This window comes from Eptesicus fuscus, chromosome 22 (genome assembly GCF_027574615.1).
Source record: "Eptesicus fuscus isolate TK198812 chromosome 22, DD_ASM_mEF_20220401, whole genome shotgun sequence".
NCBI lineage: Eukaryota > Metazoa > Chordata > Mammalia > Chiroptera > Vespertilionidae > Eptesicus > Eptesicus fuscus.
The window spans coordinates 36,488,428-36,504,136 of record NC_072494.1 but is presented as its reverse complement, the minus strand read 5'-3'; the positions used below and the strand labels follow the sequence as shown (position 1 = coordinate 36,504,136).

General features: G+C 49.9%; 1 non-coding gene across 1 annotated transcript; it reads left to right on the top strand.

Moving 5' to 3' along the window:
* Nucleotides 1-14,143: 14,143 nt before the first annotated feature.
* LOC114227331 (U6 spliceosomal RNA) lies at nucleotides 14,144-14,251 on the top strand. The gene has a single exon (XR_003613369.1). It is a non-coding gene; the product is annotated as a U6 spliceosomal RNA (small nuclear RNA).
* The last annotated feature ends 1,458 nt before the right edge of the window (nucleotides 14,252-15,709 follow it).

The window sequence follows — 15,709 nt, the reverse complement described above, 5'->3', positions numbered from 1 at the left end:
ATATTTTTAAAATATATTTTATTGTTTTTTTACAGAGAGGAAGGGAGAGGGAGAGAGTTAGAAACATCGATCAGCTGACTCCTGCACAACCCCTACTGGGGATGTGACCGCAACCAAGGTACATGCCCTTGACTGAATCGAACCTGGGACCCTTCAGTCCGCAAGCCGACGCTCTATCCACTGAGCCAAACGGGTCAGAGCTTTTTTCCCCCTCTTAATTAAAAAAATAATAATAATAAAATCTGGCCTGGCTGGTGTGGCTCAGTCTTGAGCGTAGACCTGTGAGCCAGGTCATGATTCAATTCCTGGTGTGCAGGAGACAGCCAATTGATGATTCTCTCTCATCACTGATGTTTCTCTCTCTTTCTCTCCCTCTCTCTCTGAAATCAATAAAAAAAAAAATCTTAAAATCTGCCTTCTTGAAGTCTAGAGTGAAAATATGACATCCCTGGTTATAAAGGTGTTTTTGTTGGTTTTTTGGTTTTTTTTTTTGAGAAAATATAGTTGCCTTTCCCCAGGTCCCCCTAATATCCAATCTGCACACCATCTCTCCTTTCTCGGTCAGAAGGGTGCGCCTAGTCCTTCGGAAGACACAACAGCACGGCGGGTCAGAAATGTGCCAGATGCTCTGCTTTCAGGAAAGCAGGGCTCTCACCAGAGGTCTCAGCAGTTGGCTCCATCGCTACTCTAATCTCGGTTCAGGGTTAGTGTGTGACCTGGGACAGGAAGGGCACACATCTCTTCCTTCTAACTGGCAGGGTAAACGGTAGTATTTCCTCAAAATAGAAACTCCTTGGTTCTCCGCGCTTCTGCCACCTTATGCCTTCTGGTTTGCTGCCAAGGGCGCCAACTAGTCTTCGAAAGAGAAAAAGACTTGGCTGGAAAGGATGCCTCCACACAAGCTTATTCCTGGTGGGCATGGACAGCCCGCCGTGTGCAGGGCGCTCTCATCCCTGGCACCTCCTCCACTGTGAAAGAGGAGATAAAGTCAAAATCTAACCTCTAGATTTCTAACCTCTAACCCTCTGGGCCAGAAACCTAGAAGGAGGCACAAATATACACTGAGTGGCCAGATTATGATGATCTCTGAACGCATAATGATCTGGCCACTCAGTGTATATCCTATATAATAAAAGGCTAATATGCAAATTGTCCCCTCGACCAGGAGTTCGACCAGCAGGCAGGCTGGCCAACTGCCCATATCCCCTCCCCCTGGCCAGGCTGGCTGGACCCCACCCATGCACAAATTCATGCACCGGGCCTCATACACACACACACACACACACACACACACACACACACACACACACTGAGTGGCCAGATTATTATGAGTTCAGAGATCATAATAATCTGGCCACTCAGTGTAGTAGGAAGAACCATTAAGAAGAAACACTGCCCAGGAGGTTATTCTCGCAGTGACTAAGGCTGGCTGGGGTTGAGAAAGGTCTAGGCCAGTGATGGCAAACCTATGACACGCGTGTCAGCACTGACACGCGTAGCCATTTCTTACACGCAGCCGCTGAGGCGGACGCATGCCGAGGATGAAACATTTGCTGCTCCTGAGGATGAAACATTTGCGACTAGAGTCTTGGAGTTAGTTTTTTCCTCAAAGTGACACACTACCCGAGTTATGCTCAGTTTTTTGGCGAAGTTGGACACACCAAGCTCAAAAGGTTGCCCATCACTGGTCTAGGAAGCAGGGAACTGAACAATGTTTTCAAGGGACGGGGCAGGAGTAATAGAGTTAAGGTGGAAGGACAAGAGTTTCTAAGGCGGTAAATGAGCTTTGGCTTCTCTTTGAAGTCATGTGGAGCCTCTGCCAGGTAAGACCTCCTCCAGGAAGTTCTCAAGAGGAGCAAGGAGTGAGAGGTTAACGATTCCTTCAGCCTGAGCTCTCTATTCTGCCTCAGGACTATCGAAAACCCCTCTCCTCTTCTCCATGCCGTGAGGGTCTCTGCCCCAAAGCACAAATGATGCATCAGGGTCCTTCATCTCTAACCAGCAAGGAGATGTGGGGGGAGTGAATTCCATCACCAAAGTTCGGAGAGAGCAGAATTTGCCAACAACGAAGCCACCGATGGGGTCCGGTTGTCACGGAAAGTCAGGTTTCCAATAAAACCCTCCTTCCCTTGCAAGATGGCGAGGTTTCCCCCTCTGAGCCCGCAGCTCCAGGAGGGGACCCAGCCGCTGTGGGTGCTGCACGGTCAGGGGAACCCTGCCTAGCACTCCCCCACCTTCTCCTGGAGTTTAGCTGTCCCTTAGCTTGCCAACAGACACTCCCCCTGCGAACCTCAGCTGTTCTTACTCTCCGCCCCAGGACCAGAGTCCGAACACGACTCTATTCAGCCGCCATTTCCTCTGTCCCTCTAGCGATGGGGTCTAGCAACCGTGTGACTTCTCATGGAAATGATGCCCCAGGTCCTTCCTTTCCGGTTGTAACGCTTTCCATGATCATTGGAAATGCAAGAATGGGCTTTCATTTTAGAACACAGGTATGAAATAAACCAGGCACGGAAACACCAAAACACAAGATCTGCCTCAATTACCCCAGGGCCCGAAGGGCCCAAATCTCTTACTAGAGTTGCCCAGAAGGGAGCAAAGTTACTTGATTTGATTATCCCCAGTCTAGGTCAAGGGTATGACTGAGAAAGCAGAGAAAGGCCTTCAAGACTGGAGCCCAAGGAATTCACACACATGGGCCTCCACCCTCAGATAGCTGGGAATTAAGGAGACACTCTGCTGGGCTGGGGCTGGGCCCCCGTCCTTAAGAAGCTTGTTGTCAAAATACGTTCAGCCCAGCCAGCGGGGCTCAGTGGTTGAGCATCTGCCTCTGAATTGGGAGGTCACGGTTTGGTTCCCAGGGTGATCCCCAATGTGGGGCGTACGGGAGGCAGCCGATCCATGCTTCTCTCTCATTACTGATGTTTCTGTCTTTCTCTCCCTCTCCCTTCCTCTCTGAAATCAATAAAGACATTTTTAAAAATAAATAAAGTACGTTCAGTCTGGTGACATTTCATGGGCATTCATCCAAGTCAAGGGGCCCGATATGAATGAATTCTGCAACCCTACCGGCCCTTTCTGCTCTCCCAAGCCTCAGTGTCCACCCATAGTGCCATCAACATTATGAGCACGGGGTGAGACTGCCTGCTTCAAAACCCTCTGTCATTTACTGGCTGGCTGTCATCAGTGTTAGCTATTATTATATTACCTGCCAGCTCAGCACTCCCCTGCCTACAGACAGCAGCCAGCCTTTGAGGGGTGTACGTCTCTCCCCAATTTCCTACAAATGTCATGAAGCAGCCTTTCTTTCTCTCCCAGTTCCCATCCTGCCAACCCTATTTAAAGAGAAATTCGGAAAAAACAGTTACCTCAGTACTGTCACATCGCTCTTCCCTTAGCCAGAAAGGAAAGGTTCCAGAACATTCTCCTCCAACGCCTCCCCCAACTCCACCCCACCAGTTCTCCCTCCCTTGTTACCAAGGCTAAACTCAGGATGAATAACTGACATTTGTACGGTACCGTGCAGTTTTCAGAGTGCTTTTGCATACATGGTTTTATTCAGTTCCTAGCAAGCAGTACATGGCATCCTTAAAATAACCCTGTGAGCCAAGGGCATTATTTCCCCCCATTTTACAGATCTACAAACTGAGGCATAGATAGGTTCACAAGTTGTCCATGCTCACACAGTTAGGAAATAAGTCACACCAGGACTCAAAGCCAGGCCTCCTGACACGGAACCCACATTATCACGTCCAAGTTCACATCCTGGGAGCCTGAGGAGCCTAAAGTTTATGGCCAGGCACGAACCCCCACAGGGAACAGGGATCCCTTCATTTTTCTCCCTACTGGTCTGAACAGAGCTGTCCAGACCGAAGGACCACAGACACGAGACACCTGCAAAACACCAGGCCAGGTGGGATGAGGGAACCACGGAGTGGGAACCAAAGGCTCACGGGTGTGGGAGATCTGCGAGGGCACCGCCAGGTCATGGCAGAGACCACGGGCAGTCCAGGCCACTGCCTCCTCAAAGGAGCAACAGAGAAAAAAGCGGGAGGCCTTCCTCACCCCAGCACACCCTGCAGGCCTCCCTCACCGATGCTTCCACGGAGCGGGAAATGGACAAGCTCCCTCTGGCCGGGGCTGAGGAGCTAGATCAGAAGCCGGCACACACACACACACACACACACACACACATGCACACTCAGCAGTAAACCCAGAGCCAGGGAAATGAAACCTGGGCTCACCCAGACCAAAGGAGCTGCAGCCACCATCTCCTCCGATGCTGGCTGCCAGGCAGAGCTATAAAATGTGCCTCGACTTAATTTTTCCATGGACACCATCCCAGATGGGACTGCCAGGCTCCGGAGGAGCTGCAATTCTGAAGCCTCAGAACCACTCAGTTCTGGGACCCACAGCTGGAGTTGGGGAGGGAGGTGGTATGTGGGGGTCGGAGTTGCCACCCCCCCCCCCCCCCCGCTGGGCCATTTCTCTCCCGATATCTTTCCAAGGTCCAGTGTGGCAATAGAGCGAGTTTTCATTCGGGGACTGCTACAGGGTTGGAATTCAGTGCAAATTGCTTACATCTGCTTGGCCGTGCCCCAGTCAGGTAGTTGAGAGAGAGAGGAGGCGCCCTGTTGGCCCACTTTGGGGAGCAGGAGTAGCTGTGTGCTAAGGAATCTGGTGCCCTGCTGGGACCAGCCAGCCCAGGGTACAAAATCCTCCAATGGAACAGAGAAAAAAAACCTCAGGGCAGCCGGAGACAATGGATTCCATCCCAGGCTGGTTGGACAGGGACAGGGACAGGGAAGCCACAAAGACCCCAAATGGGGGTGCAGATGCCAGGAGAGAAGGTTGGCGTGAAGGAGCAAGAGCAATGGCAGACTCACCACCACACACACCACACAGCCCTCAGCCAAGGAGGGTGTGTGCACGCACTCGCCTCTTCCACGCAGGACCCTGGACCCTGCCAAGCCCCTGAGCTCCCCACCCTACCCCACCCCACCCCAGCTGGGCAGCCTCCCCCTGGGGCTTCCCGCTGCTGCACGGCTCCCCCGCATCAAAGCCACCGCTGCTGGGAGCTGAAAATGACTGACAAGCACAGGCCAGGAGAGGAGTGCTCTCGCCTCCCCGAGGGCCCGGAACTGGGGCCGGAGGGTCCCTCTCCCAGGATTTCTCCTTTTGCTGCAGGATCCTTATAAGGGAGAAGCCAAGTCTACCCTGCGTCTGGCTTTAAAAAAAAAAAAGGTATATATTCCCCAGGCTAGATGATGACTTTTCACCCACTGCCCGCGAAAGCACCACCCCCACCCCCCACTCCAGGGCAGCTTTGCTTTTTATTTCTCATCTTAAACAAACAAACCATTGGTCGGTTCAGATCGCCTAGCAGCTGGGAGCTGGGGAGTGTGCTGAACAGGGACGGGGCGGGGAAGGCCCGGGAGCTCGAGGCGCCCGAAACTGGCGGAGCGGGGTCGGCGACCTGCTCCGGCTGCGAGCTGGCGCGGTCGCCCTCCCGGCATCCCGGCTCAGCCCCTGCGGGCACCCTCGGCTCCTGCCATTGTTGCGCCTCGGCTGTCGCCCTGCTCGGCGGGGCAGCCCTTGACCTCCGCTCCCTCCACGCCGGGCCACCAGCAGCCCCTGGGCGGTCGCTCTGGGCCGGGCGGGCGTCCTACCTGTGCTCCCCGCGGGCTCTCCTCGAGACCCGGCCGCCGCCGCCGCGGCTCGCCCCGCGGCTCCCGGCCCCGCTCCGGCCGCGCACAGCCCTCCGCGCCGCCCCCGCCGCGGGCTCCGCGCGCTGCAGCGGTCGGGAGGCAGGAAGGGGCGCCGGGACCTGCTCCGGGGAAAGAGAGTCCTCGGCCCCGAGCGTGCGCAGCCCGCAGTCAGGCAGCCCCGCGTGAGACAATAGCGGGGGCCGCGAGCGCGAGCAGAGAGGCCATCTCCCGGGGACCCGGCGCACTGCACGGCGACGCGCGGCGGCCAGACCTGCCCCGGGCGCGGGACAGGGCAGCACAGGCGCGCGGCCGCCGCGCCAGCCTCGGCCCCGGCCCCGGCGCCCAACTCGCCGAATCCCAGCGGCAGGCGGGGCGGGCCCGCAGCTCCGACTGCCCTCCACCCCTCCCTCCCCTCCCTCCCCTCCTTCTCTCTCCACCCCTCCCCTCTTTCATTCCCCTCCCCTTTCCTCCCCGCCCTCCCCTCCCCTCCACCGTGTCCTCTCCACCTCTACTCCCCTCCCAGCCCCCTCTACCTCTCCCCCTCCCCTCCCCCTCGCCCCTCGCCCCTTCCCCGCTCCCCTCCTCTCCTCTCCCCTCCTCTCCCCTCCCTCCCGCCGGTGCGCCTGCCGGAGAAACGCGCCGGCGGCGAGTTTTGCTTGGAAAACCCTAGAGCCAAGATTTCCACTTCCCACTCGGGTGAGGGTTTCTGCAGATGGCTGTTACTCTTCCCTTTGCACTGTGTCCAGGGAAGGCCGAGTCATTCTGCTGGAAATGACAGAGTTTTGAGGTCCCTCATCGGTTTGAGGAATTTCCCCAATCCTTAGGAGAGCGATGCCCGAAAGAACCCCTACTTGAGGACTGAAGTCCAGGTAGGGGCCTGGGGAAGCTGTGTCGGCGGCGTGGTCACACTCAGCCTCCTTGGTTTTTCTGTGAGCCCCAGTGGGTCCTGGGACCTGAGCCTCAGAGAATAGCCATCAACAACCCGAGAGGGGCGAGGCGGGGAGGGGAGGTGGCGGGTCCTCCAACCCAATTGTGGGAGGTAAAACCCCTCTTTCATGCAGTATGTTATATTCAACAATTTGACTCTTAAGCACCTTTCTTTGAGTGGTGGTCTCTAGAAATTTCCAAAGGCTACGCCCAAAAGAAACCAGGAGATGACCAGCTCCTCATTTGCATTTGGTTTGCATAATAACTATGATCTATGATCTCAAAGTACATTTTTTTTTCTCAAACCATGAATCTTTGTTTTCCCCCAGGACTCTCCTTTCTTGCCAGACTATGAAAATCAACACCTGGTTCTCAGCTCCCGCCTCTGCAATCCCCTTCAGGTATCCAGGGTCTAAAGACTCCTAACCTCCTTCAGATGCCCAGGACTCCCAGCCAGAGTCCCCACGAAAACATCTGCCAACCTTCCCGTCCCTGGTCTCAAGGAAATATTTGCTAAAGTGCTACCATTAGTCTGTTTGGGATGCACCAGCGTTTAAAAAAAAAGACACAGATGTCAGAGAGGCCTTTTAAAAATGTCCTCATTATTATGAAACTGCGACAAACTCAACACAATCCTTAGATTCATAGAGTGAGAGAACTAAACGACTCCAGAGCTCAGTAAGAGGATAAATGTTGGGAAGGGAATTTGAATGCCCAAAGGAAGTCCTACAGAGGGGAGAAAGCAATTAAAAAGTGAGTTCACAATTCAGAGGATTTATTGGGAAATGCTTTGTTCTCGTGTAAGATGAAATCTGGGCAGATGCACTGAGTGAACCACGGGGAGGGGCAGAAGTTCCTCTTGAGCCTGCTGCTAAGGTCGCTTCTAGCTCAAAACCAATTGCACACAGAGAGGCACCTCTTGGGGTGACTGGTTCTGGACCTCCACATGAGTGCAGGTTGGGAGCTCAGCAAGGGGGCCATGACAATGTTCGCAGTGCAAGATCAAAGCTATGCCAGGAGTGTGAGAGCTGGGCCGAAAAGGCAAGGGCAGACACAACAGATAGTTAGGAAGTCAAATCAGTAAGAGTTGATAATGTAGTGAATGCAGGGAATCAGGGAGGGGAGGGAATCTAGTATTACTCCCCACTTGACACCTTAGGAATTGGTGGCAGGTGATGCCATTCACTAAGCGAGGGACTGTAGTAAATCAGAGACCAGGTGTTGGGGGAGCCATCGTGAGTTTAATTTTGGACATGTGGGGTTTGTGGCATCGACAGAATGTTTGGGGGAGGATGTCTCGTAGACAGTGGATTTATGAAACGAAACTCAAAGTAGAAGTGTGGACAGGGGACATCAGTTTTGGACTCTTCACATTATAGGTGGTCAGCAAAGTTAGGGGCATGGGTGAGATCACCCAGGTGGGCATATAGAGGAAGGAAGGGGCCTGCAAAAGAAATCAAGAAAGCTAAGAACTATATGACTTTGCTCATGTCTCTATGTATAAAAAGCCTAAGGGACCTTTGGACCGGTAGCTATGACATACACTGACCATCAGGGGGCAGACGCTCCGACCAGTAGATTAGCTTGCTGCTGGGGTCCGGCTGATTGGGACTGGGCGAGACAGGCCAGACGTGCCCTGGAGCCCTCCTGCAGTCCCTCCCTGGTTTCAGTCTGATCCCACAGGCCAGGCCGAGGGACCCCATTGGTGCACAAATCCGTGCACTGGGCCTCTAGTATGGTATATAAAACTGAAACTTGTGAACACAAACAGCATCGTGGTGATTGCCAGAGGGAAGGGGGTGGGGAGGGAGAGGGGGCCTAATATACGGTGACAGAAGATGAATTGACTCTGGGTGGTGGGCACACGGTGCAATATACAGATTTTTTTTTTTATATATATATATATATATATATATATATAATTGATTTTTTACAGAGAGGAAGAGAGACGGATAGAGAGTTAGAAACATCGATCAGCTGCCTCTTGCACACCCCCCACTGGGGATGTGCCCGCAACCAAGGTATATGCCCTTGACCGGAATCGAACCTGGGACCCTTGAGTCCGCAGGCCGATGCTCTATCCACTGAGCCAAACCGGTTTCAGCAATATACAGATCTTGCAACATAGAAACCCACACCTGAAACCTGTATGTTCATGTTGACCAATGTTACCCAATAACTTTAATAAACACATATTAAAAAAATAAATAAACCAAGGAGAAACACTGAAGTAAGGAAACTTTTCTCTATCAGGAAAGAGATTGGAACAGAAGCGCAGCAGGAACAGTCAGGAGGACAAGGCTGAAAATGGACCTTTGGATTGGCAAGAAAATCACCAGTACCAGTGGTGGGAGAACAGTCATTGTCAAACCAGGCTCCAGGGGGTTAAGGAGCAAGAGACACATGAATATAGACCACTCTTCCCAGAAACTGGACAATCCATGGGAAGGAGAAACGTAAGGCAGTGGATGGGGGAATGCAGAATCAAAGGGAAGATTTTTGTTGTCTGTTTTTTGTTGTTTGTTGTTGTTGTTTTTCCAGATGGGAAAGGCTTGAACTTGCTCATAGGCGGAGGGGGAAAACAAAGGAGATGGAGAGATGATTAATGAAAAATGCCCCGGAGGAGATGGGATCTAGGCACAGGAGGGTGGCGTTGCCTGGGCTGTGTTTGGGAGGAGGAATGCACAAGCCGAGGCCTTTGTGGTAGACCCAGAGGTTAGAAGTTGAGAGAATCGGTTGCCACCTGACAGCGTCTAAGTCATCTCCTGGGAGAGAAGGGGTCAAGATGGGGCTGAGGATTAAGGAGAGTGGTTAAGGTTAAAATAGCCATTGAAAGGAATGAGTGGTAGCTTGTTAGAGGAATGGACTTGTAGGCAGAGCTGAGGATGTGGCTGGGGTCAGATATTCTAGCATGTAGTGGTTTCGATATGAGTGTTTTTATCATTTTCTTCAGCTGAGGATATGGCTGGGGTCAGATATTCTAGCATGTAGTGGTTTCGATATGAGTGTTTTTATCATTTTCTTCTGCAGATCTGGGAAGCCAAAGTGTAGAATGTTAAATCAGGGCTGGGGGTTGCAGAATAGGTACCTTTGTAGGATGAAGGGGAAAGAGGGCTCCGGACAAAAGAGGAGGTGCCCAAGGAGGGACATGACGCTGAGGGAAAGCTGTTCATCTCGAAGGGGGAGTTAGGAGCCCGGGGCCACCACAGGTGTTGCTCCCTCCAACCTTTTCTCCAACACCCCAGCCAGAGTGATGTTTCTAAAGCAAACACCTGCTTCCCTGCTGAAAACCTGCTAACATACAGCTCCATAAAGAAAGGCAATTTTCACTTTGGTTTTTAAAATTGGACAGGTACATGCTCAGTAGAATTTGTCAGATGGGAGGCTCCATAGAGCTCTTAGCTAAAATGCAAACTACTTAAGAAAAGCAGCAAGGCCTCCCACCATCTGCCCCTTGCTTCTCAGTCTGGACTCAGAGGACAGGGACTTCTTGTTTGTCCTTTTATCCTCAGAACAGCACCTGCCGTGCAGTAGGCATTCAGTAAATAGCTCTCGCCTGCATCCCAACGCAAACTTCATGCTTGGTCTTACTGATCTCCCTGCAGTTCTAGTCTCCCCAGGGGGCCTTCCTACAGGCTTTTCCCACAGCCTGGAAAGGGCCTCCCACCCCCAATCGCCACCGCCATCACCCTGCGTGGCCGTGTTTCTCCACGGCAGGCAGAATAATGGCCTCCCAAAGGAGGAAATGTCTGAAATGTCTGCTTCCCACTCCCTGGAACCTGTGAATGTTATCTGAGGGAGGCGGGGAAAGGATTGTGCAGATGTGATTAAGATAAGGACCTTCAGAGGGGGAGGTTAGCCAGGATTACCCAGGTGAGCCCAATCCAATCACATGGGTCCTTAAAAGCAGAATACTAGTACCTTTGCCAGTTGAAGCCAAAGGGAGATGTGATGCCCTGGCTGGGTGGCTCAGTTGGTTGGAGCATCTTCCTGTGCACCAAAGGGTTGCGGGTTTGATTACCTGCCGGGGCACATACCTAGGTTGTGGGTTTGATTCCCAGTCGAAATGTGTGCAGGAAGCAACTGGTTGATGTTTCTCTCTTTCTCTCTCTCCCTCTCCTACTCTCCTTCTCTCCCCATTTTTAAAAAAAAAAATCAATCAATCAATAGCCCTGGCTGGTTTGGCTCAGTGGGTAGAGCGTCAGCCTGCGGACTGAAAGGTCCCAGGTTCGATTCCGGTCAAGAGCATGTACCTGGGTTGCGGGCACATCCCCAGTGGGGGGTGTGCAGGAGGCAGCTGATCGATGTTTCTCTCTCATCGATGTTTCTAGCTCTCTATCCCTCTCCCTTCCTCTCTGTAAAAAATCAATAAAATATATTTTTAAAAAATCAATCAATAAAAACATATCCTCCAGTGAGGATTAAATAAAAGAGGGGACACCCTAGCCAGTTTGGCTGAGTGGATAGAGTGTTGGCCTGCAGACTGAAAGGTCCCGGTTTGATTCCAGTCAAGGGCATGTACCTGGGTTGCAGGCTCCTCCCTGACCCAGGCCTTGGTGGTGGGGGCGTGCAGGAGGCAACCAATCAATGTTTCTCTCAGATTGATGTTTCTCTCTGTCTTTCCCTCTCTCTTCCACTCTCTCTAAAAACCAATGGAAAAATATCCTCGGGTGAGGATTAAAAAAAAAGGTGGGGGGGATGTGATGATGGAAGAATGGTAAGAGAGATACAGCATCCATTACTGGCTTTAAAGTTGGAGAATGGAGGTCCTGAGCCAAGGATAGTGAGCTGTTTCTAGAAACTGGAAAAGGCAAGGAGACAGAGTCTCCCCTAGAGTAAGGTGACCAGATTTTAACATTGGTAAAGCGGGACACCATTGACCGGTGGGGGGGCGGGGGGTTCTTTTTTTTTTTTTTTAATATATTTTATTGATTTTTTACAGAGAGGAAGAGAGAGGGATAGAGAGTTAGAAACGTTGATGAGAGAGAAACATCGATCAGCTGCCTCTTGCACACACCCTACTGGGGATGTGCCCGCAACCAAGGTACATGCCCTTGACCGGAATCGAACCTGGGACCTTTCAGTCTGCATGCTGAAGCTCTATCCACTGAGCCAAACCGGTTTCGGCCAGGGGGGGGGGGGGGCGGGGGGGGTTCTTGATTAAAAATTTGGTCTATATTGTAATCGCTTTTGGTTTTTTTAATAAAAGGAAATTCACTTCTTAGATCATCGTTGAATTTGCATCCTCTTTTCTTACTCATTATGTTAAAAATCTAAAAAAAATAATTTAAAATTATATTATAAATTATTATATACATATTGCTTAAAAACACAGTAAGTAGGTACATAATTATATGAACATATTTTATTGTTAGTTTATAAATTAAATTAATTTGATTGTTATAAAGTAACTATATTTTAAAAATTATTTTAATCCTATATTTCTTTCTAAATAATAAAGTATTATTTTTCCTCTGAATTTGCCGTAATGTAAGTCGTAAGTGTCACTTTCAAGGCCGGCATTAGACTTTTTTTTTTTTTTTTTTTTAAATATATTTTATTGACTTTTTACAGAGAGGAAGGGAGAGGGACAGAGAGTTAGAAACATCAATCAGCTGCCTCTTGCACAACCCCACTGGGAATGTGCCCGCAACCAAGGTACATGCCCTTGACCGGAATCGAACCTGGGACCTTCCAGTCCGCAGACTGACGCTCTATCCACTGAGCCAAACCGGTCAGGGCAATGGCACTAGACTTTTTGCTGCCACTATAAAATATAAATAATACGAGTACTGTCTGCTAAATTCAAGAAAATTTATGTATTTATGAAATAAATAAATAAATTACTTAACTAAATTATCTGAATAGCTGATTTGTGATGACATCACTTGTTTAACTAGCTTACTAGCACGCAGTACGATGTGTATCGTCTGAGAGACAGTTACAAAATGTTTTCGTCGTTGCCAATCCCCAAAAATGCCATTGTTCATTAAGTCCAAACAATGGTGGTCGAATTCTAACAACTGATCAACAATTCGAACTTTGATAAGCAGTTCTCGATAATCAGTTCTCAACAATTATTTGTTATTATTAAAGTTTAACATTATAAAATTAACAAAAATAATATAAAACTCATATCCTGGCTAAATAGCCACATGGCCGCCGAAAACCGTATATTCCCTTCCCGTTCTCCTGCCGTTCCCTAGCTTGTCGTGCATTCTTTCCAAAAATTGGGACTTTTTAAAAACGCTGCGGGACGCAGGACAATTTGTTAAAAATTGGGACTGTCCCGCCAAAAGCGGGACGTCTGGTCACCTTACCCTAGGCAGTGATGGCGAACCTATGACACGTATGTCAGCACTGACACGCGTAGCCATTTCTGATGACACGCGGCCGCATGCCGAGGATGAAACATTTGCGACTAGAGTCTTGGAGTTAGTTTTTTCCTCAAAGTGACATACTACCCGAGTTATGCTCAGTTTTTTGGCGAAGTTTGACACACCAAGCTCAAAAGGTTGCCCATCACTGCGAGCCTTCAGAAAGGATCACAGTCTGCTGGCTCTTGATTTTAGTACAGGGGGCCCATGTGGGGCTTCTGAAGCTGTAAGGTAAGTTGTGTTGTTTTAACCCACTGCATTTTCAGTCATTGGTTACAGCAGCAGTAGCGAACTCATATACCCTACACCTGGTTTTCCAGGAAGCTTCCCAAAATGCCTTCTAAAGATGCCTACCCACACACACACTAGCTGCCTGGATTGTAACATTAATCACAGTGTCTTAATTGCTTGCATTCGTCCGAATTGGGGAGGGCATGGAAGAGAGGGTTAACTAGTCTATAAGCTCCTTCAGGACTAGGCTATCTTTGTTGGGTTTACCTTTTAATTGCTAGGTCTACTTCATCGCCTGATCCAGAGCTGGTGCTCAATAAGGACTCGGTAAATGAGTGAATGAATGAAGATTTAACATTCTACACCCGAGAGTGACCAGGCTAGACAATGGGGCACTTGAGCATTTATGACTCCAGGGGTAATAACAATAGGTTATTAGGGAGCAAGTGGTTGAAATGAGAAGGAGGGGAAGGTGATTGAATCCATTTACTTGTGCTATGTTCTCTCATGGCTCTGCTATGGGCTAGGGCAGTGGTTGGCAAACTGCGGCTCTCGAGCCACATGCGGCTCTTCGGCCCCTTGAGTGTGGCTCTTCCACAAAATGCCACGTGCGGGCGCGCACGTACAGTGCGACTGAAACTTCGTGGCCCATGCGCAGAAGTCGGTTTTCGGCTCTCAAATTAAATTTCAATCGTTGTACTGTTGATATTTGGCTCTGTTGACTAATGAGTTTGCCGACCACTGTCCTAGGGCAAGGGAAACAAAGGAAAAAGTAAACAAATGGGACTACATCAAACTGAAAAGCTTCCGCACAGCAAAAGAAACCATCAACAAAATGAAAAGGGAACCCCCTACAATGAGGTATCACCTGCCAGAATGGCTACCATCAATGAGTCAACAGTGCTCGCTTCGGCAGCACATATGCTAAAAATTGGAACGACACAGAGAAGATTATCATGGCCCCTGCGCAAGGATGACATGCAAATTCGTGAAGCGTTCCATATTTAAAAATAAATAATTAAATCAACAAACAACAAGTGCTAATGCGGATATGGAGAAAAGGGAACCCTAGTACACTGCAGGTGGGAATGCAGACTGGTGCAGCCACTGTGGAAAAAGAGTATGGAGTTTCCTCAAAACTTAAAAATGGAACAGCCATTTGACCCAGTAATCCCACCTCTGGGAATATATCCTTAGAATCCCGAAACACCAATCAGAAAGGATGTATGTACCCCTATGTTCATAGCAGCACAATTTACAATAGCTAAGACCTGGAAACAGCTCAAGTGCCCATCAGTAGGTGAGTGGATAAAAGAAGCTGTGGTACATTTGCACAATGGAATACTATGGGGCTGTAAAAAAGAAGGATCTCTTACCCTTTGCGTCAGCATGGATGGACCTGGAGCTTAATATGCTAAGCGAAATAAACCAGTCAGAGAAAGACAAATATCACATGATCTCACTTATATGTGGAATCTAATGAACAAAATAAACTGATGAACAAAATAGGTCCAGAGGCATGGATACATAGAAAGACTGACAGATCTCAGAGGGGAAGAGGGTGGGGAAGGCTGAAAGAGATTAAACAAAGACATGTATGTGTGTATGTATAGGCCATGAACCCAGATAATAATGTAGTTTAGGCCTGGGATGGGGCAGGGGCTGGGTGGAGGGTGGGGAGGGGGGTAAAGGGGGCATCTATAATATTGTCAACAATAGGAAGGAAGGAAGGAAGGAAGGAAGGAAGGAAGGAAGGAAGGAAGGAAGGAGAGAAGGAAGGAAGGTGGGTGGGCCTCAAATATAGAATCTGTCAGTTTAGACTGACCTCTACTGGGAGAATTAAGTTCAACAGTCTATGTGAAGGGAGAAACTTGAGGGAAACACTTATGATTTCACTAAAGGCCTGGTGCACGAAATTTGTGCATGGGACGGAGGGTGGGGTGGTCCCTTAGCCCGGCCTGCACCCTCTCCAATCTGGGACATCCCTCTTGCAATCCAGGACTGCTGGCTCCTAATCGATAGCCTGCCTGCCTGCCTGCCTGCCTGATCGCCTCTACCCACCTCTGCCTACAGGCCTGATGCCCCTAACTGCTCCCCTGCTGACCTGATCGCTGCTAACTGCCTCTGCCTCGCCCCGCCACCGTGGCTTTGTCCAGAAGGACATCCGGAAGATGTCCAGTCTAATTAGAATATTACCATTTTATTAGTATAAATGCTAAATAAGGTACAGGATAGCACTCCTGGTGTGGTTTGTAATGCAGCATAGGAAAAGCTGATTCGGTTCATGTGACCTCAGATAGGACTTTGCAACGTTAACAAACCGAACTTTCAAATTTAACTGTTGCCCATTCGATAAAATTATTCTCCAGCCAGCTGTCTCCAATCTAGCACCTCTCTTTTACCTCCCTCCATTCCAGCCAGATTAATTTATTCATCCACCCCCCAAAACAGAACTTGCATGCCCCA